The 26,256-nt window shown below is 47.8% G+C and overlaps 1 pseudogene across 1 annotated transcript in view; it reads right to left on the bottom strand.

The window, feature by feature from the left end:
• Positions 1–19,666, bottom strand: part of LOC147736875 (uncharacterized) — a 52,053-nt pseudogene extending 32,387 nt beyond the window's left edge. Inside the window, exon 1 of the transcript XR_015307516.1 lies at positions 19,586–19,666. The product of XR_015307516.1 is annotated as an uncharacterized LOC147736875 (transcript). The remainder of the gene's footprint in view (positions 1–19,585) is intronic.
• Between the last annotated feature and the right edge of the window lie 6,590 nt (positions 19,667–26,256).

The following is a 26,256-nucleotide window of genomic DNA, read 5'->3' as shown; positions in this document are numbered from 1 at the left end:
CTCCCAACTCCGTTATCTGGTGGAGTGGTATAGGCCGGAATCTGAAAAGAGATGGCTATTTCAAGACAGGGCGATGGCCCAGACGTCCCTTTGGAAAGTCCCGTACATCCGCCGCCAAGACCGACCGAAATACCTCCAGAAATCTCCTATCACTTGCACTATCTTACGCGTGTGGGACGTGGTTGCAATTAAGAGAAAATTGACAACCTTTCCCTCCCCGCTCACCCCCCTTCTGGACAACCCCGAATTCCCACCGGGCACTGACCCCTGCGCCTTTTTACAATGGCGAGGCACGAGCTGCAGGTCGGCGGGCCATCTCTTCGACCCGCAGGGTTTTCTCCCTCTCTCCGAACTGTCAAAGGGTTATGATGTTGTCTCTCACCACTTGTTTCAGTACTTTCAAATCAGGCACTGGCTCACGCACCCGGATTATGCTCCCCTGGTGAGCAGGCATATGACAAATTTTGAGCGGTGGCTGGTGACGAGAGAAACCGACAAACATCTTATATAGGACCTCTACGAGATGCTCACACCCCCAACCGCCTTGGGTCGAGTGGCGGACAGCGACGCTGGGAGACGGAATTGGTGAGAACATTGTCGGCCCAGGAATGGAGCTCCATATACTTTAGGGCCCCTCACACTACACGTAACACAGCGGGCAGAGAGGCGGCGGTGAAGCTAGCCCTTTACTGGCACCTTACTCCTGTTAGGCTCAACAAGGGGAACCCGGCTCGTAGTGCGCTCTGCTGGAGAGGCTGCGGGGAACAGGGCACCATGACTCATCTCCTCTGGGACTGTCGGGAGGTCAAAAAAACTGGACTGCAGTCTTAAATGATATAGATAAGACTTTCGATACCGAGATCCCACGCTTCCCTGCCTATGCTATCTTAGGCCTTCCCAACGCGCTCGCCTTCCCCTTGAAATCAATCCGAGGGCGCCAGATGGGAATTGCGATGCAGGCAGCAACACAACACATTCTGTCACTCTGGGGATCCTCCACCAAGCCCACCCACACGGGATGGCTGCATAAACTCTGGTTTACGCTAGGCATGGAGCGCATTCAAGCTATACTCACACAGTCCGCAGACACGTTTCAGAAAGTGTGGCTGCCATTGCTGTCCCTCCTCTCCAGCGAATCCAACGAGATCACGTGTCCCAGGTATCTCCGCTTACTGCGCCTCACAGAAATCCCTGAAGATCCTCCATGACCTCCTGATGGGACAAACTATACCCCTTACGGGTGGTTTAATGTTTGTTTCTCAATTTTGGCACACCGGCTGGGGTGGGGGGGGGGGGGGGAGTTGGAGGGTCTTGTTTTCAAAATTGTGCGTCTCTGCTATACTTGGCATATATGAGTTGTGCAGCTCATCCATAACCTGGCTCATGTACCTTGCTTGCAACTCGATTTGTGGAGAAGCCTTATATGTCTGTACCCGATGCTTCCTTTACATGATGCCTTTCTACTGCGATGCATTGTCTGTCATTGTTTTTGAAACCAATAAAACAAATTTAAAATTAAAAACACATATGTAATACAATATAATGAAATGCATATTTTTATACAAATAATTCATTGTATACAAACAATTAATAGCATAGCCTAAAAAACAGGAGGCTATGCTATTAATTGTTTGTATACAATGAATTATATGTATAAAAATATGCATTTCATTATATTGTATTACATATGTGTTTTAAATATTGTTTTACAGCCCTGATGAAATTCTTCGTATAGAACGAAACGTGTTGGCTGTTTGGTGTACAATTGTCAATATTGTAAAGAAGAATAAAGAACTCTGATTTTTCTCAACATTGGACGGACATTTGAATATTTACTTCTTTATGGACTTCTTATGTTAGCTGGTGCAACCTACAGTTGGTAAAGTCATGGCAAAATGTTTCATCCAGTCTAATGCAGCTCCCGAAGTTCTACACTTAAGTTATAAAAATAAAGACTGATCACTTTCCGTATTCATACAGCTAATATGTGAAACCGTGGTTCAAACATAGAACAGTTTAAGAGTGGAACCACCAGCTCTCGAACAACCACCTCTCAGAGATACCATTGGCAGAATTCAAAAACGTGTTGACAAGTCTGGACAGACGAGAGCGCAGACAGGTAGTGAGGGAATCAAAACAGGTAACTGGAAGAACTTGTGATGGGCAGGCATCGTTAGCATGGCTACTCGTCTAGGTTTAGAGGAGCTTGTGGTGGCACTGTGAACTAGCTGGCCTAAAGGACAACACATCCTGAGGGAGTGCTTGCAGTCAGTTTGGCACCATTCCAAGAGTTAAGCCATCCACAAACGTGCAGTTCCTACCGTAGAGTGGAAACTATATGGCAAAGTCATGGTTGGAGTAAGGTGAGAGCCTGTTGTTCCCTCTAAATGAACATTACCAGGCAGGCTTGTGGTGGCTCTTTAAAGGACCAGTTACAAATCAAGAATTTTATCATCTTTCTTAAAGGTGAAAATGCCCTGCTCGGAATGGATTTCTATTAAGGACATAAAGTTTCCTTCCAGCTGGTGGGTTTCTTTTTTTGTTTAGGACATTTCCTGCCTCTCAGACGTACTTCCATTGGTTGACCTGGGACTTCCATTGTTTCAGTCTGCAAACAGTGGTCAGCTCCATGCTCCAGACAGGCAAACCGTGCGTCTAGGCACTATTGAGAAGGTCTTTGCTGGGATAATCTTGTGTCACCTAGATACTTAAATTGGTATTGAGTGACATCGTGTGGCGTTGGAAACTGATTTTGGAAAATAACATTCCCTCTATGATCTGGTTTTGTCAGCTCATAAGAGCTCTTCAGATGCTGCATAACACATGGGTGGCAATGAGGCTCTACCATGACCAAGCACAGATTAGGAATCCTTTTTCCCAGTCACTCGTACACAGTGGGATGTTTTCAATGTTTATTGAACCAACGTGATTCTTGTGTAGAGTATATGTGCTGCAATGATCAATAGACAGAAGCAAATGAAAGTTATTAGAAGTATTAGGACAGTGAACAGAATGAAAAGTTCCACCATCGTGCTAAAACAATTTACACAAGCAAGCATATAAAACAATATAGAAATCTGGCGTACTCCGACTATGCTTCCCCTAACCTAGGTGTCAAGGGCGTGTGTGTGTTCTGCCAAGAGTCCACGTACTGGATGATCCAACCCTTGTTACCTGAAGGGAAGGAATGGAGGTCTCCATCGTGGTCACAAGCAGGACATCTCTTACAGAGATATCAGCAGGCTGCTGGGCCGAAGCATCAGCATGTAGAGACCTCGCCAATGACGGCAAATCGCTCTTCTTACAACACTAGGAAACGGATGTTTATTCATAATGTAAAGCATCCTTGCGAGTCCTGTGCAAGACAGCGTGGTTATGGTCTACAGATAGCTATGTCACCCATGAATGAAAAATAGAACATTTGCACAATGTATGTCGGGCCTTGGTCTTCAAGGAGTCGTGATAATCTTAAGCAAAGTGGACGCTGTAAGCAAAGAGGTTTCAAAGAAACAAATCCAACATTGTGACACACGCAAATGTGTGTAAAAGGTTATTGTGTGAAAGGGAAGGCAACTTAAGAAATATGTTCATGATGAAAGACAGCATCGTTTCTATGTGAGCCTAAGAACTTTGCAGAAATGCTTGGGCAGGGTCCATTTACTTCCCAACACTGACCCTTTGTTACAAGACACATAATCGCTCTTGCATCCCGCAATCAATGACCTTACACAAGGCACCAAAGCACTCTTGCATCCCACTATCAATGCCTTTATACAAGACACCAAAGTGCTTGTGCATCCCACTATCAATGCCTTTATACAAGACCACAGTAAGTGAAACTATTTTTCCTTTTTTTAAAGAAGATATCTCTAGTGATTTCTCACCTTCCTCAGTTCCCTTAAGGGCACATCCAGATCAAAGAGCTAGGCTGTTGCTGAACGGAGACCTTGTACTCAAGGGCAGAGATCTCGAGGTCTGACAACCACTTTCCCCACTATAACCAGTGCTCTGCCCAGGAGTGGATTCTCCAGCGTACATATTTGCCCTTGGAATAAATTTGGAGATCTTACCCGGACAAGGTCTCTGAAACCCCTATTAGCCTTGTCCGCCCAATCACATAAAGTCAAAGGAAGCTACCTATGGCATAGTACTAGAGCATAAAGACTAAGCCTAAGAGATTTTTTGGAAATTATGATCACTTTTATAAGTTTAAATAATTGAAAATATTAACGAAGATTTTCAGAAACTTCATAAAATAGACGTGAGTTAGTGAAGATCCTCCGAAAGACAGAAACGTATTCACCGTGGATGTAACAGCAAAATAACTCATCTAACATTTCCAGAGTTTATTGAAAGGACGACTGAGTGACAGCAAGGAGAAATCCATCTATTATGACTAGAGGTTACTTAATACGGCTGAGTGACAGCGAGGATAAACCCATTTAACATTACCAGAGGTTACGGACAGAATGGCTGAGTGAAAGCAAGAACAAACCTATCAAGCATGACCCAAGGTAACTTAAAAGGATGGCTGAATGACAGCAAGGATAAACGCATCTGACATGACCAGAAGTTACTAAAAGGACAGCAGAGTGACAGTGAGGAAAACCCATCTAACATGGCCAGAGTTTTCTGAAAGGACAAATAAGTGGCAGCAATGATAAATTGGAATCCCAGGTGAAAAGCACGTTGTTGATTGAAGTCACTCATTTCGAACATACGCTACTGTTTTGGCCCTTGGTAGCTCTAGTTGTACCTCCCTTTGCGATGATACACTGTAGGATTTCTGCCATTGCTATAGTGGGTTGCGCGCTGTCTGTAGAAATATGTATTCGCCGTAGGACATCCCAACCTTTCATTGTATTGCTGCCGATAAGAGGGCTGCCATTGAGTCGAGTAATGATCACCCGTCTTGTTTCAAAACCCTGAGTCGCTCATTCTGAGTCCCACAGGAATTAAATTGCAGAGTCATATTCCTCGTCTCATGCGCTTTGCAGAGGCATAGTTATCAGTGGGACAGCAGGTACAGTGCCACCGGGACCCAAAGCGGGTACAGGGGCCTGAATTATGATTCTCACACAAGCCCATTCTTGCGAGGGGTGGAGCACCCTTTCTTTACCAAGTATGATTTACTTCTGTACCCGAACTGTTCCTGAAGGTGTCGTGTGTGTTTATGTTGGGGGGGGGGGTAGACTTGTTTTTAGGTCGAGTCTTTTTTAGTCAGTGTCACTAGCGGACTTTAAGCCCCGCCCCTCTTTCCAATTGGCCGGCGTCACCGTTTATGCTAAACGGTGGCCAGCCTTCGGGAAATAGGTCCTGGTGACGTATTCTTTTCTCTATTTCTGCCGTCCCACTTGGACTGACTGCCCTGATTTCCTGCTGGTGTAAAAGGTTTGTTATCTTTATGGGGCCAAAAAGATGGCCCCATAAAGAAGATAATACATTTTTTAGGCCAGCAGGAAGTCAGGCCAAGTCCGTCCAAATGGGACGGCAGAAATAGAGAAAAGTCGGCGTCATGGCGAGCGTGTTTCCTCACTCCTGCTTGTGTTGTTTTCACCTGACTCACTGTGACTCTGTTTTCTCCTCTTCTCTCTTTTGGTTGCCTTCCTATCCTTCATTCCGTCTCTTTTCCCACCTCATTCCCCTCTCTGCTTCTACTTCTCACGTTCTCTCTTCTTTTCCCGTCCCACTTTGCCTCTCTTTAGTGTGCTTTTCGGAAGACGGTCGGGAGGGCGCCGTTACACCGCTGACAGATTCACCGCTCTAATCAAGCATACATAGAAGGAGTGGAAGAAGACTGGGGATGGATACAGGGGAACTACTTTGCATATGCGCTTAGAGTCACTGCACCCCGATACTTTTTAAAGAAAGACACTTAAATCCTTTTCATCGTTAAAAGAAATTTCATTGATGCTTAAAAGGATCAGCTACACCGCATGGGAGGATAGATAACCCCTGAGTTACCGTATCGACTGTAGAAGCGTTTGGAGCCCCGCTTCATTTTTAACAATTTCCCAGCAGAGGACACACCACCCTGCAGGGAGCGTGCCTGCACCAAGATATAATTGGAGCCCCAAGGTGCCCGGCGAATACATCTACATTGTGGAAACAGTTCCTGAACCACCCCAGTGAGATTGTGAGGATATACTGGTGTTTTTAAATTGAAAGAGAACATTCTATATACATTGTCCTGAGGAAGGTGGCGCATAATAATATAAAGGCCATCGAAACGCGTCAACGTACTTTTGGGTGTTACATCCAAGGATTTGATTGGGTATTGACTAAATGAAATGATTCATGGACACCCAAGAGATAATACAACAATGAATCCTACATGGAGTAACAAATTCTTGATGTTTTTTTGATTATACATTGTTGTTTGTTGTTCTCTCATTTTTTGTTTTATTGTTTATCTTTCTAGCACACTGGTGTTTTTTATTACGTATGTATCAGATGAAATACCTTTTTGTTTAAGTACTTTTAGTCATTGTGTAAGTTCTATACATTATATTAAATTCATTTACTTTTGCATATCATGTGTTTATGAGTATTGTTCTGCCTAGCTGACTATTGGGGCCCTGGTTGTCTCTATTTGTGGTTGTGATCGGGGACGTTATAATCTTGGGGATAAATGGTTTTGAGTACATGAGTATGGATGGTTAGGATCCATTAGTACAACGAAATCAATTTCCCAGGAGAGATTTGCTCTTTAATTACCTGTGGTACCCCTTCTCTTGGGTGTGGGGTCGCTCCCATTCTCTATTTTTATCGTCTCTTTATTGTGCACCTGTCTTCATTCCCTTCTTCCAGCGGTGCGACGCGGCGGCGGAGGGACGAGGGTGTGCGGGGACTTGGAGAGGAGCCCCCTCGGCCCCCACACAAGCTCGGTTCCGGTCTCTGCCCCCTCCCTGGTGCTCCCCAGTCTCCTCACTGCTCCCTATCCCTACCCCCTGCCCCGGTGCGCCGGTCCCCGCCTCCCTCTCGTCTGCTCTTCACTCCCTGGCAGTGTCTGCCAAGGGCACCTCAGGACACATCCCAGCTGCTAGTAATTAGGCTGAGAGCCAGGGGAGCCCTGGCATGGCCGGGGCTGGAGGGGTGAGTGCGCACGAAGAGCAGCCCCTCCTCGCCAGAATCTGTAGATGGGGGGTCAGACTGGCGCCGCCTCTCCCCACACCTACCGATGCCCCCTCCACCTACACAGATGATACTGAGCGGAGTAGTTCATGCTGGTGCGTAGTTTCAGGATTTCAGTGCTCCATGATTTCAGCACTCCGACCTCTTGATCAAACTGCTCTAGCCGCTGTGAAAAGACTCCCGCGAGACTCCCTACCAATAAACCCAAGGGAACGACATCAAACGAGCCCTCACATCCCACTGAAAGGTAAAGCACCCAAACTATCATCCACATGTGCGTAAAACGCAACCCCTGGTAAACGACTTCAGTGCACCCCTCCTTTGAGCATGACCACCAACATGTGCTGGCAGCAGATAAACAAAGTAAGTGCCATCAACATCACCATCAGATGAAGGACGATGTAGACGCCAGTAAGGTCAACTCCCAACCAGCCCCCTCGTCCATGCATGCTCCCTCGAACCAGCCCCACTCTCCAGTCAAAGTCGATTTAAGCAGTCCCCACACCCAGCCAAAATAAGACCAAGTAACAGCTACTTTCCAACATCCAGTGTGTCTGAGTAAGTCCAACCCTCATATCCACCCACCATCTTCCAAACAAACCTTACTATCAGCACAGCCATGCACCACATGCAACCAAAACAATACCAATCAAAACTCAATTTCAAGGTACACCAAGCCCAACGTCCTGAACAACCCTCCGCAACAGCGTCCACGCAATATCCCATAGTGATTCCACGTTCAATCAAGAGCAAACCACCAAATGGACTGACACCGTGGCAAGCTCTTCCCAAGCTCTACATTGCATAAAACCAAAATAACACTTCCCCAACCAGTCCCAAAAGCCAAGCAAAATAAGCCCTGTGAACACCCACATCTTAAGGAGAACACCCCATCCATTCCCCATATTCAACCATATAGCCACCTGCCACGACCCACATCCATTGGAGACTTCCCCCAGCAACCCAAGTGCCTACACAATACCCCAGAGAGCCCCACGCCCAAAGAAAGCCAGCCCCAACAGCCCATCAAGCTCTTCACAACCAGTCTCCACTTCCAAGCAAACTATTTCCCAACGAGCCCCCCCCCACACACACGCAATGAAAATAACAACCCTCAACAGCCATTCGATGAAGACACCCAATAGGTTTGTGTCCAAGCAATACTCTATTGAGCCACAACTTCCAAGCAGGGACCCCCCATACACACACACACGTCTAGTCCATCACTTTCAACAAGCCACAGCATACTAGAAAGTTCTTCACCAACCATCCCTACACCAAAACAAGATTTCCCCACCTGCTCCCTGTTAGACGGGGACCCGGAGGGTCGGCCGAGGACAGGTGGAGAGGCCTCCGGTGAGGGCCGTCTCAGCGATCGTACAGACGAGTAACTTCCCCCCCACAGATGGACACCACACAAGGATGAGGTCAACACACTTTATATACGGTTCTTGAAGCAAGGTTATCAGCGATACAGTGAGGTCTGGACACGAGGGTCCTCTCAATTCTAGTCTCTGTAGGGAAAGGGGTAGCGGGACAGTCTTGGTACCGGTCCGGAACAGGCGTGGCAAGAGGGAAGCTCACAATCCTCGAGCTTAGGGGTCTGCAAGGTCGGGCCGCGGCAGCGCCAGCAGGCTTGGATGGTAGTTCTCGAAGGAGGGCCGCGGCAGCGCCAGCAGGCTTGGATGATGGTTCTCGAAGGAGGGCCGCGGCAGCACCAGCAGGCTTGGATGATGGTTCTCGAAGGAGGGCCGCGGCAGCGCCAGCAGGCTTGGATGATAGTTCTCGAAGGAGGGCCGCGGCAGCGCCAGCAGGCTTGGACGAGGGTTCACGTTGTAGAGGGCCGCGGCAGCGCCAGCAGGCTTCAGAGATGGGTTCACAAGGCAGGGCTGCGGCAGCGCCAGCAGTCCGTCAGGGATGAGTTCTTCAAGGTGTCTCTCGACTCCAGGATACAACTGCCTTCCTGCTCTGGAGCAGCCCCAGTTATAGGTCTGGTCTCCTTTGATGTCCGGACCCTCGCGCTTGGAGGTCGGGAGGTCCGGGATGAGGGAGTCTAGACACCCAGCAGGGGGGTGGAGCCAGCGCCCGGGGAGGCTGGGGGCGATCGGCACCTGCCGGGGGAGAGCCATCGACACTCCTTTCTCTCATTGACCTGCCAAGTGGTCTCTTCACCTCCTGGGTGGATGGTGGTGCCTCGATGTCGGGGCCTGGCCAGGCCCAGGGTTGGGGTCGAGCCGAGGCCACGCGGCCTCGTGATGCAGTGTCCAAGATGGCGGCTGGGCCGGGGCAATGCTGCTGATGGAGGCCCGGCCAGCCGATACCGGGGTGTTCGGGAGCAGGCGTCCCGTTGGGGACGGGTTGCGGGTTGCCTCGGTGGGTTGCCGGGATGGTTGGTTCTTTCTGGGGATACAGGGAGAGCCGGTGTCCGGGCCCTATCATGCGGGGAGGGAGCGGGCCTTCCACGAGGCCTGTCCAACACTCCCACATTCAAACAAGACGGCCCCAAGTAGCTTCACGTACTCCCATCCACAAGCCAACCCATGCAACAAGGCCCCTCCAAACAGCCCCTCGAAAAACTAAGCTCCCCACAACAAGCTCCCGCATACAAAGGTCCCCCCCCCAAACACCATCCCCTTGCAAATAAGACAAGCATTGGCATAGCCAATAGGTCTCGCCTTTGGGACCGTATAAGTGTTTAGCCATGGAACAGTTGATGTTGTTGCACCATGGATATTGTGCTGCATAGCTAAATACTTATAAGGTAGCAAAGGCCAGACCTATTGGCTATGCCAATGCTTGTTAATACAAGTTTGTGTTTTTTCTGTGGTAAACGGAACAAAGCATTATGAGAACGCCACTCTCGTTGCCCACATACTGACGCAATTCCACGCATCTCTTAAAGCGGCTTTGTGAAATAGCCCACCAGGAGTGGGAGCCCCCAGCACTGCGCCCAACACTGACAGCACGGGGAAAGAGATTTTACTGTAACCTGCACAAGTGTGTGTAAGACAAGGAAAGAGGCCTTTTACTGTATCCTGCACTGGTGGGTGTAAGACGGGGGAAAGAGACTATTACTGTAACCTGCACTAGTGGGTGTAAGACGGGGGAAAGAGACCTTTTACTGTAACCTGCACTAGTGGGTGTACGACGGGGAAAGAGACCTTTTACTGTATCCTGCACTGGTGGGTGTAAGACAGAGAAAGAGGCCTTTTACTGTAAGCTGCACTATTGGATGTAAGACAGAGAAAGAGGCCTTTTACTGTATCCTGCACTCGTGGGTGTAAGACGGGGGAAAGAGACCTTTTACTGTAACCTGCACTAGTGCGTGTAAGACGGGGAAATAGGCCTTTTACTGTAACCTGCACTAGTGGATGTAAGACGGGGGAAAGAGACCTTTTACTGTAACCTGCACTAGTGGGTGTAAGACAGGGAAAGAGGCCTTTTACTGTAACCTGCACTAGAGGGTGTAAGGCAGAGAAAGAGGTCTTTTACTGTAACCTGCACTAGTGCGTATAAGACGGGGAAAGAGGCCTTTTACTGTAACCTGCACTAGTGGGTGTAAGACGGGGAAAGATGCCTTTTACTGTAACCTGCACTAGTGGGTGTAAGACGGGGAAAGAGGCCTTTTACTGTAACCTGCACTAGAGGGTGTAAGACGGGGAAAGAGGCCTTTTACTGTAACCTGCACTAGTGGATGTAAGACGGGGGAAAGAGACCTTTTACTGTAACCTGCACTAGTGGGTGTAAGACAGAGAAAGAGGCCTTTTCCTGTAACCTGCACTAGTGGGTGTAAGACAGGGAAAGAGGCCTTTTACTGTAACCTGCACTAGTGGGTGTAAGGCAGAGAAAGAGGTATTTTACTGTAACCTGCACTAGTGGGTGTAAGACAGGGAAAGAGGCCTTTTACTGTAACCTGCACTAGTGGGTGTAAGACGGGGAAAGAGGTCTTTCACTGTAACCTGCACTAGTGGGTGTAAGACGGGGAAAGAGGTCTTTCACTGTAACCTGCACTAGTGGGTGTAAGACAGGAAAAGAGGCCTTTCACTGTAACCTGCACTAGTGAGTGTACGACGGGGAAAGAGGTCTTTCACTGTAACCTGCACTAGTGGGTGTAAGACAGGAAAAGAGGCCTTTCACTGTAACCTGCACTAGTGAGTGTAAGACGGGGAAAGAGGCATTTTACTGTAACCTGCACTAGCGGGTGTAAGACGGGAAAAGAGGCTTTTTACTGTAACCTGCACTAGTGAGTGTAAGACGGGGAAAAGAGGCCTTTTACTGTAACCTGCACTAGTGGGTGTAAGACGGGGAAAAGAGACCTTTTACTGTAACCTGCACTAGTGGGTGTAAGGCAGAGAAAGAGGTCTTTTACTGTAACCTGCACTAGAGGGTGTAAGACGGGGGAAAGAGGCCTTTTACTGTAACCTGCACTAGTGGGTGTAAGACGGGGAAAGAGGCCTTTTACTGTAAACTGCACTAGAGGGTGTAAGACGGGGAAAGAGGCCTTTTACTGTAACCTGCACTAGTGGGTGTAAGACGGGGAAAGAGGCCTTTTACTGTAACCTGCACTAGTGGGTGTAAGACAGAGAAAGAGGCCTTTTCCTGTAACCTGCACTAGTGGGTGTAAGACAGGGAAAGAGGCCTTTTACTGTAACCTGCACTAGTGGGTGTAAGGCAGAGAAAGAGGTCTTTTACTGTAACCTGCACTAGTGGGTGTAAGACAGAGAAAGAGGCCTTTTACTGTAACCTGCACTAGTGGGTGTAAGACAGGGAAAGAGGCCTTTTACTGTAACCTGCACTAGTGGGTGTAAGACGGGGGAAAGAGGCCTTTTACTGTAACCTGCACTAGTGGGTGTAAGACGGGGGAAAGAGACCTCTTACTGTAACCTGCACTAGTGGGTGTAAGACGGGGAAAAGAGACCTTTTACTGTAACCTGCACTAGTGGGTGTAAGGCAGAGAAAGAGGTCTTTTACTGTAACCTGCACTAGTGGGTGTAAGACAGGGAAAGAGGCCTTTTACTGTAACCTGCACTAGTGGGTGTAAGACGGGGGAAAGAGACCTTTTACTGTAACCTGCACTAGTGGGTGTAAGACGGGGGAAAGAGGCCTTTTACTGTAACCTGCACTAGTGAGTGTAAGACGGGGAAAAGAGGCCTTTTACTGTAACCTGCACTAGTGGGTGTAAGACGGGGAAAAGAGACCTTTTACTGTAACCTGCACTAGTGGGTGTAAGGCAGAGAAAGAGGTCTTTTACTGTAACCTGCACTAGAGGGTGTAAGACGGGGGAAAGAGGCCTTTTACTGTAACCTGCACTAGCGGGTGTAAGACGGGGAAAGAGGCCTTTTACTGTAACCTGCACTAGTGGGTGTAAGACGGGGGAAAGAGACCTTTTACTGTAACCTGCACTAGTGGGTGTAAGACAGGGAAAGAGGCCTTTTCCTGTAACCTGCACTAGTGGGTGTAAGACAGGAAAAGAGGCCTTTCACTGTAACCTGCACTAGTGCGTGTAAGACAGGAAAAGAGGCCTTTCACTGTAACCTGCACTAGTGGGTGTAAGACAGGGAAAGAGGCCTTTTACTGTAACCTGCACTAGTGGGTGTAAGACAGGGAAAGAGGCATTTTACTGTAACCTGCACTAGTGGGTGTAAGACGGGGAAAGAGGCCTTTTACTGTAACCTGCACTAGTGGGTGTAAGACGGGGGAAAGAGACCTTTTACTGTAACCTGCACTAGTGGGTGTAAGAGGGGGAAAGAGGCCTTTTACTGTAACCTGCACTAGTGGGTGTAAGACGGGGAAAGAGGCCTTTTACTGTAACCTGCACTAGTGGGTGTAAGACAGAGAAAGAGGCCTTTTCCTGTAACCTGCACTAGTGGGTGTAAGACAGGGAAAGAGGTCTTTTACTGTAACCTGCACTAGTGGGTGTAAGACAGGGAAAGAGACCTTTTACTGTAACCTGCACTAGTGGGTGTAAGACGGGGAAAGAGGCCTTTTACTGTAACCTGCACTAGTGGGTGTAAGACAGGGAAAGAGACCTTTTACTGTAACCTGCACTAGTGGGTGTAAGGCAGAGAAAGAGGTCTTTTACTGTAACCTGCACTAGTGGGTGTAAGACAGGGAAAGAGACCTTTTACTGTAACCTGCACTAGTGGGTGTAAGACGGGGAAAGAGGCCTTTTACTGTAACCTGCACTAGTGGGTGTAAGACGGGGAAAGAGGCCTTTTACTGTAACCTGCACTAGTGGGTGTAAGAGGGGGAAAGAGGCATTTTACTGTTACCTGCACTAGTGGGTGTAAGACGGGGAAAGAGGCCTTTTACTGTAACCTGCTCTAGTGGGTGTAAGACGGGGGAAAGAGACCTTTTACTGTAACCTGCACTAGTGGGTGTAAGTCGGGGGGAAAGAATCCTTTTACTGTATCCTGCACTAGTGGGTGTAAGACGGGGGAAAGAGGCCTTTTACTGTATCCTGCACTAGTGGGTGTAAGTCGGGGGGAAAGAATCCTTTTACTGTATCCTGCACTAGTGGGTGTAAGACGGGGGAAAGAGACCTTTTACTGTAACCTGCACTAGTGGGTGTAAGTCGGGGGGAAAGAATCCTTTTACTGTAACCTGCACTAGTGGGTGTAAGACAGGGAAAGAGGCTTTTTACTGTAACCTGCACTAGTGGGTGTAAGACGGGGAAAGAGGCCTTTTACTGTAACCTGCACTAGTGGGTGTAAGACAGGGAAAGAGGCCTTTTACTGTAACCTGCACTAGTGGGTGTAAGACAGGGAAAGAGGCCTTTTACTGTAACCTGCACTAGTGGGTGTAAGACGGGGGAAAGAGACCTTTTACTGTATCCTGCACTAGTGCGTGTAAGACGGGGAAAGAGGCCTTTTACTGTAACCTGCACTAGTGGGTGTAAGACGGGGAAAGAGGCCTTTTACTGTAACCTGCACTAGTGGGTGTAAGATGGGGAAAGAGGCTTTTTACTGTAACCTGCACTAGTGGGTGTAAGACAGGAAAAGAGGCCTTTCACTGTAACCTGCTCTAGTGGGTGTAAGACGGGGAAAGAGGCCTTTTCCTGTAACCTACACTAGTGGGGGTAAGACAGGGAAAGAGGCCTTTTACTGTAACCTGCACTAGTGGGTGTAAGACGGGGGAAAGAGACCTTTTACTGTAACCTGCACTAGTGGGTGTAAGACGGGGAAAAGAGACCTTTTACTGTAACTTGCACTAGTGGGTGTAAGACGGGGAAAAGAGACCTTTTACTGTAACCTGCACTAGTGGGTGTAAAACGGGGGAAAGAGGCCTTTTTCTGTCAAACCGACTCACGGCCGAGTTACAAGAGTTGCAGTAAAAGGTCTCACATCACTGAGACGTAACGTGTTTCCTGGATAGCGTATGTTCGCCTTGAAGGGTATCTTCTACAACAGATATTTATTGCTGAGCGAATCATCACTAATAACATTGTAACATATGGTACAAGAATATTTGGACATAATATTTAAAAATATCTATAAAAGGCCAAGTCTTGGCTTTTTTATTTCACTCCCACCTTAAAGCCCACCGGGTCCACTAAGACTCCCCCCCTCTGCCTGCCTCCTCTGCCTCAGATGCTCCTAAGATCCCCCTCACCCATCCTCCCCGTCCCTCCTCTGCCCCCCTTGTCCCTCCTTCCTCCGCCCCTCGCCCCCCCTCCTCTGCCCCTGAAATGAAATGAAATGAAATGAAAGCGGGATTTATATAGCGCATGGCTGCCCGAGAGCGTCCCAGCGCTGAGATTGCATATACAACTGAGGGAAGGGAGGGGGGCAGAGATGGGATGGAAACTTTATAGTGGGAAGAGGTGAGTTTTGAGTAGTTTCCGGAATTTCATGTGGTTGGGTTCGGCGCGAAGCTGGGTTGGCAGGGCGTTCCATAGAGTAGCAGCTGTAACAGAGAAGCGGCGTCCTCCAGTGAGGGCTTTCTTTACTCTATGGACAGTGGCCAGGTTACTTTGGGAGGAACAGAGGGACCTGTTGGGTTTGTATGGGTAGAGCATGGTCTTCAGCATTGGAGGCCCTAGGTTTTGCATGGCTCTATGTCTTGACCCGAAGGTCCCTGCCAACTATAGGCCGATCTCCTTGTTGCCGGCTCTCGTTAAGATCCTGGAGAAATATGTTCAGTCAGTGCTCTCCAATTTTTTGGAGACCCATGAGATCTTACATGACTCCCAGTCGGGCTTCCGTTCAAATCGTAGCACCGAGACGGCGCTCCTTGAGGTTTCTGAAACTATCAAGGGGGTGTTGGATACCGGGGGCAAAGTCATGCTGGTGTTGTTGGACTTGTCGGCGGCTTTTGACACCGTCCCCCATGATGGCCTTCTCGCTAGACTCTATGAGATTGGTCTTAGGGGGACGGTGCTCAGCTGGTTCTCGTCCTTTCTAGCTGGCCGCCGGCAAACGATCTGGACGCCGCCTGACACCGCCGCCATGCCGCCTTTGGGAGTCGGGGTCCCTCAGGGCTCTATATTGAGCCCAACCCTTTTCAACATCTTTATGACCCCCTTGGCGGCGGTGGTGGAGTCGTTTGGCGCCCGGATCGTGTCGTATGCCGACGACACCCAGCTCCTCTTTTCTTGTGAGAGAGGGGCTGACTTTGACGGGGAGAGTATCCGGAATTGCCTTGGGGTGGTGTTCACATGGTTCCAACTGAACAGCCTCAAGTGCAATTCCGATAAATCTGAGGTACTCTTTTTCGGGTGCGATACGGAGCCGAGCTGGTAGGCCTGGTGGCCCATCGATATGTTCCCTCCGTCCGGTTCTTCCCCTATGGCTAAAAACTTGGGGGTTAAGATGGACAAGGGGCTGACGATGAAAGCCCAGATCCTTGGAGTGACCGGCACCTGCTTCGGCCTATTAAAGATGTTGCGGAGGTTCTTGCCTCTTCTGTCGGAGGAGCACAGGAAGCTGACTGTGCAGGCACTGATAGGTTCCAGGTTGGATTATGCCAACATTCTTTACCTGGGCCTACCAGAGTACCTGTTGCAGCGTCTTCAAGTTGCGCAGAACGCGGCTGCCAGGGCCATTTTTGGTCTAAACAGACGTGCTAGCGCCTCGGGCCTGTTGTTGACTCTGCACTGGCTACCCATCCGTAAACGGATCGCCTTTAAGGCTTTGACTCTGGCATACAAGGCTCTCCATGCTGTGGGAGCAAGGTATCTTCAAAAGAGACTGGCTTTTTACCATCCAGCTCGTTCTCTGAGATCAGAATCTTTGCTATTGGCGGCTGTTCCTCGTGTTAAGAGAGCGCGCCTGGGTGGCCGTTCCTTCAGCCTGCTGGCCCCACAGATGTGGAATTCGCTTCCGCTCCCTCTTAGGGGGGCTTCGAATCTGCTTGACTTTAGGAGAGGTCTTAAGACCTGGTTGTTCACTCAGTAGTCCCGTTAGCAGTCCCCTCTTCTTTCCTGTGTGTTCTCTGTTGTTTTTAATGTGTTATGTTATTGTGAATCAGTTCTCCTTACCCAAAGCGCCGGGACACTCTTTTTGAGTAACCGTTGCGCTATACAAAAGTATAAATAACATAACATAACATAACATATGGGTGGTGCATAGGGCTTTGAATATGACCCTTTCTCGGATAAGTAAACAATGAAGTGCCTTTAGGGCTGGTTTGGCAGATGCTCTTCGGGGGGTTCCTGTCAGAATCCGAGCAGCTGCATTTTGTGTTCTCTGAAGAACATTGATGGTGGCTTCTGGGGCCGCCAGGAAGAGGGCGTTGCTATAATCTAACCTAGATAATATTAGGCCCTGGATGAGCATTTTTTGTGATTGTGCGGGGAGTAGTGGGAGAATCTTCCTGGCTGAGCGAAGTAAGCCCACACAGGTACCGGCTGTTTTTTTTGTCTGTGTTTTCAGAGATAGATCCTGTTCTAGCCAGAAGCCTAAACTCTTGAGTTCCGTCTTGGGCTGAAGAAGGGGACCCAGGCATGAGGGCCACATGGCTGAGGGAAGAGGTGATATTTGATGTCCCATCAACATGAGCTCGGTTTTGGAGCCATTAAGTTTCAGTCTTGAGTTGGACATCCAATCATGGATTCCCTCAAGACAGTCATGGAGGTTTTTTATCTTTTCGCCTTCAAGGGAAAAGGACACAACCATTTGGGTGTCGTCAGCGTATGTGACGGCTTTTATCCGAAAGGGAGTGACCACATCCTCCAGTGGGGCCATGTATGTGTTAAATAGAGTAGGGCTCAGTGAAGAGCCCTGTGGTACCCCACACTGGAGGTGGAAAAGATCTGATCGTTTATTCCCTTCACAGACCTGGAAGGTTCTGTCCTTCAGGAAAGATGAAAGCCAAGTAAGCGCCTTATCCCTCACTCCTAGTTTGAGTAGTCGCTGGATCAGGATCTTGTGGTCCACCGTGTCAAATGCAGCGCTTAGATCCAGGAGGATCAGTAAAACTGATCCCCCTGAATCCAAGATGCATCTGGCTTCCTCGACTACTTTCAGGAGGGCGGTCTCGGTCCCCTGCCCTGGACGAAAACCTGTTTGCGATGGGCGTAGGAGATTGTTGGTTTCGAGGAAAGCCGACAGTTGCTGGTTGACCAGTTTCTCTGCAATCTTACTCATGCCTGGTAAGAGAGAGATTGGGCGCAGGTTGGAAAGGTCTGAAGGATCCTGGCCTGTTTTTTTTTTAAGAGCTTTGACTATTGCATGTTTCCAGTTAGGGGGGACTACTCCTTGGCTAAGAGAGGCATTAATAAGATTTGTTGCAAGGTGTGAGATAGTTGGTCCGACTTGTTTAAGGATACGAATGGGGGCTGGGTCAGTGGGTGAACCGCTTTTCATGCCTGAAAGAGTTTTCAAGAAGTCTTCGTTGGACAGCTGGTGAAAACTGTCTAGAGTCAGGCCGGTTGTGGGGGGTACCAGTTCATAGTGGAGTTTGTTATCCGTTATAGGTGGGAGGGTTTGTAGAATGTTGGTGATTTTGTTCTGAAAAAAGGTTGCTATTTGATTGCATCTAGAGACTGTAGGTTGCTGAGTGGAAGGAGGATTGGGGATTTTGAGTAGCTCTTTGACTATTTTATAAGTCTCCCTGGATGAATTGGATGCATTTTTAATTTTTTCATTGAAGAAGGATGCTTGGGCTGATTTTCGGGCTAATTTGTAGGTCCTCATTGCTTTTTTATATTCATCTTTGATGATGGGGTCCCAGTTTTTCCTCCATTTCCGCTCTTGGATCTTACAAATTTTTCTAAGGTTCCTTAGTTCCTGGGAGTACCATGGGGATTTGAAGGTCATGCTTTTTTTCTTTATATTTTTCTTGGGAGCGACTACATCAAGAGTAGAGGTGAGCCATCTAGTGAAATTTTCGTCTGCTTTTACGGGATCAGGGAGAGCGGAGGGGGCGGAGCTTATCAGTTCCTGGGTCCAACGCTCAAATGAGAGTTTGGACCAGATTCTATCCTGTTCTCTAGAAGACGAGGTTTGGGGAGTGTTTAGAGTAGTTTGCCAAGTGAAAGGAATGAGGGAATGGTCAGACCATGGCAACGGGAGTGAAGGTCGTGTTTCTATTTTTGACAGGTTGATGAAAAGAGGATCTAGAAGGTGACCCTTGGTATGAGTTGCCTCTGAATTTAAGAGGTGTACGTCAAGTGCCTTTAGTTCAGAAATGAGGTCCCTTGCGGTTTTGTCTGAACTGTCCTCGAAATGGAGGTTTAAATCTCCAAGCAGGATAAAATTAGAGGTTGAGGTGCAGGAGGAGATCGTGGAGTCTAGTAGTGAACCGACAAAGTTTTCTAGATTGCCGGGTGGTCGGTATACGAGGGTACCCGAGAGGGATTTGTTGGGAGTTATTTGGAGGGAAAAGTGGACGCTTTCGCAGTCTTCGATTCCTGCTTCTTGTAGCCTGCATATGAAGGTGCTTCGGTAAACAATCGCTATCCCACCTCCTTTTCCCTCCCCCCTCCTCTGCCCCTCGCCACCCTTCCTCTGCCCCTCGCCCCCCTTCCTCTGCCCCTCACCCCCTCCTCTGCCCCCCTTCCTCTGCCCATCTCCCCCTCTCCTCCTCTGTGCTCCCTCCTCTCCCCCTCCCCTCTCCCTCCTCTGCCCCTTCCCTCTTCCTCCTCTGCCCCCCTCACCCCCTCCTCTGCCCCCCTTACCCCCTCCTCTGCCCCCCTTACCCTCTCCTCTGCCCCCTCTTCTTCCACGGCCCCCCTCCCTCTGCCCCCTCCTCCCCCTTCCCTGCCTCCCTCCCTCCTCCTCCCTCCTTCTGCCCCCTCTTCCCCCATCCCTCCTCCTCCCTCCTTCTGCCCCCTCCTCCCCCATCCCTCCTTCTGCCCCCTCCCTCCTCCGCCCCCTTCCCTCCTCTGCCCCCCTGCCCCCCTCCCTCCCTCCATTCCCCTCCCTCCCTCCCCCTCCTCCTATGCCCCCTCTGTGCCCTCCCCTCTGCCCCGTCTGTGCCCCCCTCCCCTCCCTTCCCTCCTTAGTCTCACCGCTCTCCTCTCTCCTGGGTTTCTTCTCCTTCACTGTTGGAAACTCATGAACAGTTTCACTTCCGGGTCACCCGGAGCAGAAGCAACGGGGCCGATGGAGCTCTCCTCAGGCCTGAGAGATGAACAGTGTCTGGGTCACCGGCGGCAGCGTCAGAGGAAGCAGCGAAGGTGGAAAGAAGCCCCGCCCCCGCCCTCTCACACGTGTCTGCTTCCGGGTCAGCGGCGGCAGAATCAGCACCAGCAGCGGAGCCCAACCTGCTGCAGAGGAGGGAGAAGCCCTGGTGCTCTGTCCGTCTGTCCAGCGGAAGGAGGAGCCTGTCTGCTGTCCCTTCACTTTCAGCAGGTCAGTGAGGCGTTAGATGGAGGGGGTGCCCCGAGCCTCTCACACTCAAGTGTGAATGCAGTAGGCAGGTGTGTGTGTGTGATATTTAATAACTGTGAGACTACATGGCCCACTGTTCTATATGAATCCCTTCATTTAGCCATGGCTCTTTAAAGGACAGTGCATTATGATATTTAAACACCCATTAACATTGTTTAGAGCCGAGTTATGTATCCTTGCTGAAATTCAGGACTTGAGGTGTACTGTGCAAGGGGGTCACTTTGTGACCTTGTTATAATACATCAAAGATTTAGTGTGGCCTCAATGTGTGATCTTAACTCCTTTATATCTGGAAAATGGGAATCAACCTTTACAATGCAACCATTGCATCGCACTACACTTACAACACAGGCATTACAACGCAACATCCTTTACAAGGCATTACACAACAACGCAGGCATTACAACGTATGATACTACATCGCAATTCACTACTACGCAGGCATTACAACGCATACCATTACAATGCATACCATTGGAGTTAGAATAGTAATTTTTACCCCTCCACTATCCAACACTTACCCTACTGTTGCACCCCCTGGAGTTGGAATAGTCATTTGTATCCCCATACTATCCAATACTTACCTTAAATGCAATGTAATGGTTTGCGTTGTAAAGGTAGTATGCAATGTAATGAAATGCGTTGTAAAGGTAGTTTTTAAAAATGCGATGTAGTGTCATGCGATCCAATGGAATGCGTTGTAGTGGATGTCGCAATATAAAAACTGCGTTGTAAGTGCATGTGTTGTAAATGTATGCGTTGTAACGTCAGACATTTGTCCAGAATGGGTCCGTTTGGAGTTGTTACTGATTTTCACCAATACCTGCTCAGACCTTGTTCTTTGATGTTTGTATTCAGTGGGAGGTTGTCTCTGCAATGGATTAAGAGGTATGCTAGGAGGAAACAAAAGCATATTTTTACAGAACAATATTAGTTTCTTCTCAGAATACATGTCTTTATTAAGCACCTTTGTCCACAGTACTGTACATTGAACCCTTTGATATCTGCACTTTGTTCCCTAAAGTAAGGTGGTTGTTTTATTCATAACTAGCATATGAAGCTGACTTCTAGTTCGCTGATATACTAATGATTTGTGGGGCCCGGCAACACATATTTGGGGCTCCCTATTTAGAATTGAAGCGTTGTACATGTTTCCATATTTCCGCATGTCGCTAATATATGAAGTATTGCATGTCCATGGGGGTGATAGAGAGGAGGAATTTATATATTACAGAATGCTCCACCCACAGAACTGCTTCCTCCTCAGATACTGACACCTTCCAACTGCCTCAGCAGCATTCCACATTGGGTGTTGCCTCAGAGACTCTGGGATGACACAGCTCTGTTGAATAGACTACAACACCTTTGTGAGAAGAGTGAGCCGTGATTATTTGGGGTGTTACATGTGATTGTACAGATCTGTGTTCACCCTGTGTGTAGGTCTCTTGGAGTAGTTGATGCCCGTGAATGGCTTGGTCGAAACCTAACCTTTCACTACAAAATGTATGGAAGTGATTTGTGTGTGCGAGACAGTGTGCATGTGTTTGTTTGTGATTGGTTGTCTTGGGTGGAACATTATATATGAGCGTGTAAGCGACTGATCCATCTGATTACTTATTTCCAGTGTGTAGGTCTTTGTGCCTGGGGATGGATTGTCTTTCATGTGTTCGTGCACAGCAGAGCACAATGCCTGTGTAATTGTGCAGCATTGAAAATGTGGTTAAGAGATATCTGGTTTGTTACATTAATCCATTTATAAATGAGGTGTGAAGTGTGAGGCTGTACATGTGAGAGTTGGAGTTTGTGTCACATCTGTGAGTTCACAATTGAATGGACTTTTTAAAGAGCAATTATTGTTTGTGTGCGTGTTTGTTGCAAACATTTGGCATGTGCGTTGCAAGCATTTTGCCAAAGACAAGCCTGTCTGCTCCCAGGCACACCTGGCTGCCACTGCTGGGACCAGAAGTCAGGTAGTATACTCAATATTTCTTATAATCTGCATAAGATCTAAAGTCTTTCAGGTACACAGATTTTAGTATCTCCCTCATGTTTGTCTTGTTTTTAGAGGCAAATGGCGTGTATGCCAGCCACACATACTGGTACTCAACAGCCCTCACTGCGGACCAACAAACAATAAGACTCTTCTACATCCTCAGATTGAGGAGTCGTTAAAAGCGGCTTTACTAAACCCACCTTCCCTAGGCAAAGATAAGGTGGAAATACTCAAATTATTAGAATCTTCTAAGCTGGATATCCTGTTCTTAACTGAAACCTGGTTGTCAGAGGAATCTACTCCAGATCTCCAGAAGCCATACCCAAGATGACCAAAAGAGAATGAGCTCAGAGAAAGGAGGTAGGATAGCAGCAATTATTCACCAGTGGATCCACACATCTCTTTTATAAATTACTCCATTTAAAAAAAAATTTTTTTTCAAGATTTGCAAAATATACAGAGCTTGACATAGTGGTGTCCCCCCTCCCCCCACCCCGTTTTTACACAATAGAAGGATAAAGTTCAAAATATTAATCAGGAACATCAAAGTGCATACCAATAAAGCATCGTGAGAGAATTTCAAAAACTAGAAGTGTAATGGGACTTGCAGAACAGAGAGAAAGAAAAAGAAAAATGGAAAGGGAGATTTGGAGGTGCTAAGGAATTGAAGATTTAAATATAGAGATTTAGTCTGAGCGTTCAAGCCATGTGGTAATATGTTCCCATATGTCTATCCCTCTCCTTTTCCCTTTGCGACCTTTTTTAGCGTATATCGCTTTCTCAAGATGATATGTCGTCATTAGCCTGGCTAGCCACTGAGAGAATGGTGGCGGGTCTGCGTCTTTCCACCCGTAGGCTACACAGATCCTCCAAACTGTCATAGCTACAAACACCAAAGCGCCTCCTCTAGTCCACCTTAGTGTTTCACAGGTCCCTAGCATAATAGTTGTGGGGGTTAGTGTGTAGTCTTGTGAAACAACCTTTCCCAAGAATTCCTGTATTCTAGACTGGACAGAGGACAGTTTTTGGCAGGTAGCAAACATATGGATGGAGTCAGCTCCAACCGCTGAGCAGCATGAGCATGTTGTTCCCTCCCCCGTGCTCCACTTTGCAATTCTGCTAGGAGTTAAATATAAGAAAAAAATGGTTTTGAAGTGCTGTACTTGCAATTTAGCTGACAGTAAGTCTCTCTGTGAAAGTTCCAAGGATTTAAAAAACAGGCTACGTGGTGCTTCCAATTTTGATGACCACTTGTCAGCTATTCTAGGAAGATCATCCGGTGTGTTCAGAGTTAAAATGGCATAGATAGACCCTATTCGTGGGGCTATCGAAGTTGATAGCATATTGATAATTTTAACCTCTGAGAACCCAGCCAGTCCCCCCACCTTCCATGAGAGAAAGCTATAAATAGCTGTGTACTTGAAGGCATCTTGCTGTTTTAACCCAAATTTGCTTTGAAGTTCTAAAAATGTGCTCAGTCTCTCGTTTGAAATTAGGTCCCCTAGTTTTAAGATACCAGCTTTGTACCATTCTGCTAGGTAACTTAGGTAAAATATGCCAGGCAGATCTTGATTTTGAGTAAGGGGGGTGTAGTGATTAAACCTTCCAAGACCATAAATCCTGCGTATACTAGAAAATACCTTTAAAAGAGTTCATCAGTGTCTTAAACCAAACTCGCTTGTAATATCCGTAGGATAGCTGTCTGAAAAGGCAGCCGCGAGCTTCCTCTCCTATTAACATCCGGAAAGGAGATGGCAATTCAGTAGAAGAGGTGCAAGGATGTGTTGTGATTAATTCGGTACTATATTGTAAGACTGATGCCCAATAATAGAGTACTATGTTTGGCAATGCCCACCCCCGTTCTTTAGCAAGTGTCAGTTGTTTCAGGGCCCGTCTTGGCTGTGAGTACGCCCAAATAAATTGTGTAAAAATTTGCTGAAACATTGCTAGCTGTATCTTGGTGAATTCTAGCGGAATAGAGCGAAAATAATAAAGTAATTTTGGAAAATATGTCATCTTAATTACGTTGCATATTCTCACTATTGTCGCAGCTAAAACCTGGAACTCACTCCCCACTCACCTTCGTCTCACTCAGAACCACCTAGCATTCAGAAAGCAACTTAAAACTTGGATATTTGACAAGTAATTCCCCTCCCTTCTTAAGCGCCTTGAGACCCTCCGGGTATGTAGCGTTCTATACAAATCTACTGACTTGACTTGACTTGACTAAGGTGCAGATTGTTAATTGCCTTAAGGGACTTTTTCGTATCAGTGGCCAAAGGGACTAAGTTCTCTGCTACCAGGTTGTCCAAATTTGCAGTTATAGTCACTCCCAGGTACTTTGCTTTTGTTACTACCCTGCTGTTATTCCAGTGAATTTCACTATTAGTTGTTATCTGAGTTATGGAGCTGTTTAGCGAGTATCCTGAGATTTGTCCAAACCTATAGGCCTCTGCTTCTAGTGCCATCATAGCATTTTCGGGATCAGGGGTGGTGATGGCCAAGTCGTCTGCGTAAGCCGGTATCTTTGTTTGCAGTCCCTGTGTGCTCATGGCTTGAATGGCCGGATCTTTCTCTATTTTTTTATTAGGGGATCTATATAAAGAGCGAACAGCAGAGGGGAGCAGGGACAACCCTGCCTGGTGCCTCGTGAGATACTAAAGTTTTTGGAGAGCCTCCCGTTTAACACTAGACAGGCTGTCGGATGGTAGTATAGTGCTTGCACTGCCTGCTTAAACTTTTGTCCAAACCCCATCCTCTCCATGATGCCCTACAGGAACCGCCAGGAGACCCGGTGAAAGGCCTTTTCGGCGTCTAGTAAAATCAGGGACATCGGCTCTCCTGACACCTGTGCGGCATCAAACAGGGTGATGGCTCTCCGTGTATGCTCCGTGGTACCCTTTTTTGGAATTAATCCATGTTGCCACTTGGAGACCAGAGATTCTATTACCATGGACAGTCTGATTGCGAGCAACTTGGAGTAGATCTTAGAGTCGCAGTTTATCAAGGTAATGGGTCTATAAGAACCAATTTCTAAAGGTGATTTATCCTTTTTTGGGAAGATAGAATTTTTTGCATTAGACCAGGACGCGGGGGTGGCCCTCCGTTAAAAATAGTGGTGATTATGTCAAGAAAAATGCTTTATTTGGGGCGCAAAGACCTTATAAAATTCTACTGGGATACCATCTATACCCGCCGCTTTACCATCGGGTACACTGAATAGGGCAGCTGTAATATCGTCCCATTCTGGCACATTCTCTAACTGGGCAGAGTCGCCTGTATTAAGTTGCCTTAGTTCGATGTCCTGCAAGTAGTTAGTAATTTCTTGCTCTGCTAAGTCGTCAGGCTGGGTGTTTCCTTCTGAGTAAAGAGTTACATATAAATCTTGAAAACCCTCTTGTATCTTATTAAAATCACTGGTTTCTATCCCTGAAGGTAGACGTATTTCGCAGTTTACCGTTTTTTGTCTTGTTTTGACGGCGAGGTGATGGCCAGTACTGTTGCCACACTCATATAGTGTCTCACCGGCGGCTGCCCACTTAGATGCAGCTCTTTCCGAGAATAATGCTCCTATTTTAGCCTTAATCAGTGTTGCTTCAGTTTGTATATTCTTTGTTTCAGCTCCGTTCTGGACCCTTTGGATTAATGCGGTTTCTACTGCAGTTAGCTTTATTTGTAGGTCGGTTATTAACTGCTTTTCTGTTTTATTCTTCCTAATTGAGAATCTTAGCGTTTCCCCCGGATACCAGCTTTTACCGTGTCCCAAACTACTGTGTTGGACGCTGACCCCACATTTATTTCAAGAAACTCCTGAATCCAGGCTTGCATATGGGTCTGATAGCTAGTATCCTGTAGAAGTTCTTTCTCAAAGCTCTACCTGGGGGTGTCCTTCCCAATCTCGAACCACCTAACCGTCAGAATGAGTGGGTTGTGGTCTGATTTAAACGTGGGGCTAGGCCTATTGTGCATTTGTCTAGCAGAGAAGACGAGATCAGGAAATAATCTAACCTGGCGAATGTTTGATGTGGAAACTCTCAGCGGGGATGCGGAACAAGATGCCCCCAGGTTTCAGTCTGGACTGAAGGCGGTGGCTAGCTGGTTGACAGGAAACTGTCTCCAGCTTAATGCCACGAAAACGGAGGTAATGGTTGTCGGGAAGGGAGTAGAGCTTTGGGGCGATCAGTGGTGGCCTTCTGAGCTGGGCCCTACTCCGACCCCGGTGTCGGAGGTGAAAAATCTAGGGGTCTGGTTGGACGCGGGTCTCACCTTTGTAGGGCATACTAAAAAAACTGCAGC

The sequence above is a fragment of the Lissotriton vulgaris genome, chromosome 1_2 (genome assembly GCF_964263255.1).
Source record: "Lissotriton vulgaris chromosome 1_2, aLisVul1.2, whole genome shotgun sequence".
NCBI classification, from domain to species: Eukaryota; Metazoa; Chordata; class Amphibia; order Caudata; family Salamandridae; genus Lissotriton; species Lissotriton vulgaris.
The sequence above is the reverse complement of the archived record's forward strand: the minus strand, read 5'-3'. Positions and strand labels throughout refer to the sequence as shown.